This window comes from Physeter macrocephalus, chromosome 8, assembly GCF_002837175.3.
Source record: "Physeter macrocephalus isolate SW-GA chromosome 8, ASM283717v5, whole genome shotgun sequence".
Taxonomy (NCBI): domain Eukaryota; kingdom Metazoa; phylum Chordata; class Mammalia; order Artiodactyla; family Physeteridae; genus Physeter; species Physeter macrocephalus.
Window position 1 is genome coordinate 73,235,570 of NC_041221.1, and position 6,278 is coordinate 73,241,847.

A 6,278-nucleotide genomic window follows, 5' to 3' on the forward strand; every position below is an offset into this window, starting at 1 on the left:
GAAAGACATCATAAAGATCAGAGCAGAAATAAATGAAATAGAAACAAAGAAAACAATAGCAAAGATCAATAAAACTAAAAGCTGGTTCTTTGCGAAGATAAACAAAATTGTTAAACGATTAGCCAGACTCATGAAGAAAATGAGGGAGAGGACTCAAATCAATAACATTAGAAATGAAAAAGGAGAAGTTACAACAGACACCGCAGAAATACAAAGCATCCTAAGAGACTACTACAAGCAACTCTATGCCAATGAAGTGAACAACCTGGAAGAAATGGACAAATTCTTAGCAAGGTATAACCTTCCTAGACTGAACCAGGAAGAAACAAAATATGAACAGACCAATCACAAGCAATGAAATTGAAACTGTGATTAAAAATCTTCCAACACGGGCTTCCCTGGTGGCGCAGTGGTTGAGAGTCTGCCTGCCGATGCAGGGGACGCGGGTTCGTGCCCCGGTCCGGGAAGATCCCACATGCCGCGGAGCGGCTGGGCCCGTGAGCCATGGCCGCTGAGCCTGCGTGTCCGGGAGCCTGTGCTCCGCAACGGGAGAGGCCACAACAGTGAGAGGCCTGTGTACCGCACAAAAAAAAAAAAAAAAAAATCTTCCAACAAACAAAAGTCCAGGACCATATGGCTTCACAGGTGAATTCTATCAAACATTCAGAGAAGAGCTAACACCCATCCTTCTCAACTCTTCCAAAAATTGCAAAGGAACACTCCCAAACTCACTCTATGAGGCCACCATCACCCTGATACCAAAACCAGACAAGGATACTACAAAAAAAGAAAATTACAGACCACTATCACTGATGAATATAGATGCAAAAGTCCTTAACAAAACACTAGCAAACAGAATCCAACAACACATTAAAAGGATCATATACCACAACCAAGTGGGATTTATCCCAGGGATGCAAGGATTCTTCAATATATGCAAATCAATCAATGTGATACCCCATATTAACAAATTGAAGAAGAAAAACCATATGATCATCTCAATAGATGCAGAAAAAGCTTTTGACAAAATTCAACACCCATTTATGATAAAAACTTTCCAGAAAGTGGGCATACAGGGAACCTACCTCAACATAATAAAGGCTGTATACGACAAACCCACAGCAAACATCATTCTCAATGGTGAAAAACTGAAAGCCTTTCTTCTAAGATCAGGAACAAGACAAAGATGTCCAGTTTCACCACTATTATTCAGCCTAGTTTTGGAAGTCCTAGGCACAGCAATCAGAGAAAAAAAGAAAAGGAATGCAAGTTGGAAAAGAAGAAGTAAAACTGTCACTGTTTGCCGATGACATGATACTATACATAGAGAATCCTAAAGATGCCACCAGAAAACTACTAGAGCTAATCAATGAATTTGGTAAAGTTGCAGGATACAAAATTAATGCACAGAAATCTCTTGCATTCCTATACACTAATGATGAAAAATCTGAAAGAGAAATTAAGGAAACACTCCCATTTACCATTGCAACAAAAAGAATAAAATACCTAGGAATAAACCTACCTAGGGAGACGAAAGACCTGTATGCAGAAAACTATAAGACACTGATGAAAGAAATTAAAGATGATACAAACAGATGGAGAGATATACCATGTTCTCAGATTGGAAGAATCAACATTGTGAAAATGACTCTACTACCCAAAGCAATCTACAGATTCAATGCAATCCCTATCAAACTACCACTGGCATTTTTTACAGAACTAGAACAAAAAATTTCACAATTTGTATGGAACTAGGAATAAACCCACCTAGGGAGAATAAAGACCTGTATGCAGAAAACTATAAGACACTGATGAAAGAAATAAAAGATGATACCAACAGATGGAGAGATATACCATGTTCTTCGATTGGAAGAATCAATACTGTGAAAATGTCTATACTACCCAAAGCACTCTACAGATTCAATGCAATCTCTATCAAATTACCAGTGGCATTTTTTACAGAACTAGAACAAAAAAATCTTAAAATCTGTATGGAGACACAAAAGACCCCGAATAGCCAAAGCAGTCTTGAGGGTAGAAAAAGCAGCTGGAGGAATCAGACTCCCTGACTTCAGACTATATTATAAAGATACAGTAATGAAGACAATATGGTACTGGTACAAAAACAGAAACATAAATCAATGGAACAAGATAGAAAGCCCAGAGATAAACCCACCACCTATGGTCAAATAATCTATGAGAAAGGAGACAGGGATATACAATGGAGAAAAGACAGTCTCTTCAATAAGTGGTGCTGGGAAAACTGGACAGCTACATGTAAAAGAATGAAATTAGAACACTCCCTAACACCATACACAAAAATAAACTCAAAATGGATTAGAGACCTAAATGTAAGACCGGACACTATAAAACTCTTAGAGCAAAACATAGGAAGAACAATCTTTGACATAAATCACAGCAAGATCTTTATTAATCCACCTCCTAGAGTAATGGAAATAAAAACAAAAATAAACAAATGGGACCTAATGAAACTTAAAAGCTTTTCCTTTGCTGTGCAAAAGCTTTTAAGTTTCATTAGGTCCCATTTGTTTATTTTTGTTTTTCTATGGAGAACAGTGTGGAGGTTCCTTAAAAAACTAAAAATAGAATTACCATATGACCCAGCAATCCCACTGCTGGGCATATACCCAGAGAAAACCACAATGCAAAAGAACACATGCACCCCAATGGTCCCTGCTGCACTATTTACTAATAGCTAGGTCATGGAAGCAACCTAAATGCCCATTGACAGACGAGTGGATAAAGAAGATGTGGTACATATATAGAATGGAATATTACTCAGCCATAAAAAGGAACAAAATTGGGTCATTTGTTTAGACGTGGATAGATCTAGAGAGTGTCATACAGAGTGAAGTAAGTCGGATAGAGAAAAACAAATATCATATATTAATGCATATATGTGGAACATAAATAAATGGTACAGATGAACCGGTTTGCAGGGCAGAAATTGAGACACAGATATAGACAACACACATATGGATACCAAGAGGGGAAAGTGGCGGGAGGTAGGGGTGGTGGTATGATGAATTGGGAGATTGGGATTGACATGTATACACTGATGTGTAGAAAATGGATGACTCATAAGAACCTTCTGTATTAAAAATAAAAAATTAAATTCAAAAGCTTGCACCCCTGTGAATCCTAAAAAGAAGAAAAAGAAATGCATATATTTGAACACTGAGAGGTGTACGAGAATGTTCAATGTTGCATTATTTATAATAGCCCAAAGCTGGAAACAACCCAGATATCTTTCAATAGTAGGAAAGGTACATATATGTATCAAGTTACATGCATGCAATTTAATACAGGGGTAAAAAATTGATTCAGTTACAACAAAATGCCTCAACATGGATGAATTTCACACACATACATACTGTATCATCACATTTATATAAAGTTCAAAACAGGCATCTGAATTATGGTATTAGAATGAACATTTATTGTCTTCCCTGTGTGAGGTGCCATGGCTGTAAAACTGAATAAACTGTGGTGTTACAAATGCGGATGGTGTTTACCATTGGGGAGAAAAGGGGGTAGTGACTGCAGGGGCTCTGGGGAGGCTTCTGGATTGCTGATAATGTTGTATTTCTTGATCTGAATTGTGGCTACTTTGATGTCTTTACTTTGGAATAATTTACTGAGCTCATTAATCATGTACTTTTCGACATGTAAATCAACAAGCGAATATTTGTTAAGCACCTAATGTTTGTTTGTAAGACTGTGTTGGGCACTGTGCCCTCTCTTCCTTTCATCCTTTCTTAGCATCACTCCTGTGGAGGGAGACCGTTTTTACTGATTGGCTCAAGTGACAGCCAGGCTTTGTGAGTCCATCCTGAGAGGGGAAAGCCAGGCCAGTCAGGCTGAGGCCAGAGGTTCAATCACTTTGGTTGGCAAAGGCTACTTAGTACTTCTCAGTCCCTGACAGCTTTCTGAGCCGCATCTAAATTTCCAAAGATAATTGCATTGCTGATGACCAGGAGGCCCCTGCTCTAAAGCTAGAGTGACTCTCCTTGGTCCAGGTATCTGACTCTGCCACATGGAATCGGCAGTTTGTAAGGAAATAGAGGAAGAGCTTGCTTTGACCCCAGTATGCTTGAATGGGTGGGAGGCAGGGTCAAGTGTGAACTCATGGAGAATCATGCTCTAGCTCCACACTGACTATATTACTTATTTTCTCAGCTATAAAGCTATAAGGATGGTATTACACATGTTAATATTTGAGGAAGATTTGTTTGCATAATTAATTTGTTAATGACATCAGTATGTGTGACAGTCTTGCCTATATCCAGATGGAAGTTTCAGTTACAAAGTTAAAGAAATAAAAACATTTTGATTTGCAGAGGTGGTGAAATTATAAGCAAAGTTTTCTTTTCTTATAATATTGTTATAATGTTTCTTTTATGTAATGAATGATAACAGTAAAAACAAACCAAAGCACTTTCCCCCCAAAACAGAATGATCTTCATTGTATGTATATTCAGACAAAAGAAACACTAAACTGACATTTAATACAAATTACGTGCAGACATTTGTTAACTAAATTTGAATTTCATTTAACTTGAAAATTTAACCAGGGAATTCAGTCAAATTTGAATGTGACATTTGCTTATTTGCATGTATTGGAAACAAAAATAACCTTCCATTTATAAATATGAAACTGAATTTAGGTTAAGTTTTAGAACTCATCATTCTGACGGCTTTAGATGTAAGAAGCTGACATTTACTGATGAAAATATTTCCTCACATTTATTTAACATACATCTCCAGCTCTTGGAAGATTTTTGTTGTTATAACAAAAGGTGGCTTCTGAGTTGATGGATGAATGTTTTAATCCCAGTCTGGTCTAAACCTGGCCACTAACATACCAGAATGTGCTTGGTTTGTTTCTCTGTGAAGGAATATTCTTACACCCAAGAACGTCAGCATCTTTGTTTATTTCTAATAAACCAATATTTATTGAGATTTACTATGGGCAAGGCACTGCATACCAGAATCTATATACAGGGAGTAACCAGCTAAGCAAAGAGTTGCTTGGAATTAGGAACTCATTTTCTTACAAAAATAATACTATATGCAGTGGTCAGTTCCCAGGATAGTCCAAAAAAGGAAATTTAACTAGGTACACAGCTGAGACATATATTGCTGCAAATTCCTGTTCACTGGGAGCAGAGGCTGTTAGTGGAGCTGAGTAGGGAAAGCAGAGACAGGGAAGTCGGAGAGAGGAAATGAGAAAGGGAGGAAGGATGAGGAGATAGAGGAGGAAGAGGAAAGGGAGAGAAAAGGAGGTAGAAGAGGAAAGAGGAGAAGTACAAAAAGAAAATCAGTGAGGAGGTGAAGAATGAAAAAGTGTGCCATTGTGCCTTTTCTACCACAGGACTGCACTCTCTGGCATTTCCCTGGTAACTTCCTCTGTATTTCTGCATCCCTTCCATATCCTCATGTCCCGTCCCAGACTCCCCAGTGCTTCCAGGTTGCTCTAAGATTCCCAAGCAGGTACCATACCCAGCTGCCCTCACCTGCAGGAGGCGATTTATGCCCCCAAATTACCAATTTACTGAATGATCTTGAATTCACTGTTGATCTCACTTAGGTGTTAAGAGGAAAGCCATCTGATCAAACTATCTGTAAGACAGGAATGACTAATAACCTTGTATCTGTTAAGAGTTGTTTGAATTGCTAAAGTAGAAGCAGAGGAATCTCTAATTGGTAGAACTGTGATCACCATAAAAAGGGAAAGTGGGATGTTCTGACCTTTTGGAATTAGAGATTGAGATCTTTGATCAGAGCAAAACCCTATAGACCTACTGGGTATATCCCTGAGAAAATCATAATTCAAAAAGAGTCATGTACCACAATGTTCATTGCAGCTCTATTTACAATAGCCAGGACATGGAAACAACCTAAGTGTCCATTGACAGATGAATGGATAAAGAAGATGTGGCACATATATACAATGGAATATTACTCAGCCATAAAAAGAAATGAAATTGAGTTCTTTGTAGTGAGGTGGATGGACCTAGAGTCTGTCATACAGAGTGAAGTAAGTCAGAAAGAGAAAAACAAATACCGTATGCTAACCCACATATACAGAATCTAAAAAAAAAAAAAAGGTTCTGAAGAACCTAGGGGCGGGACAGGAATAAAGACGCAGACGTAGAGAATGGACTTGAGGACACGGGGAGGGGAAGGGTGAGCTGGGACGAAGTGAGAGAGTGGCATAGACATATATACACTACCAAATATAAAATAGATAGCTA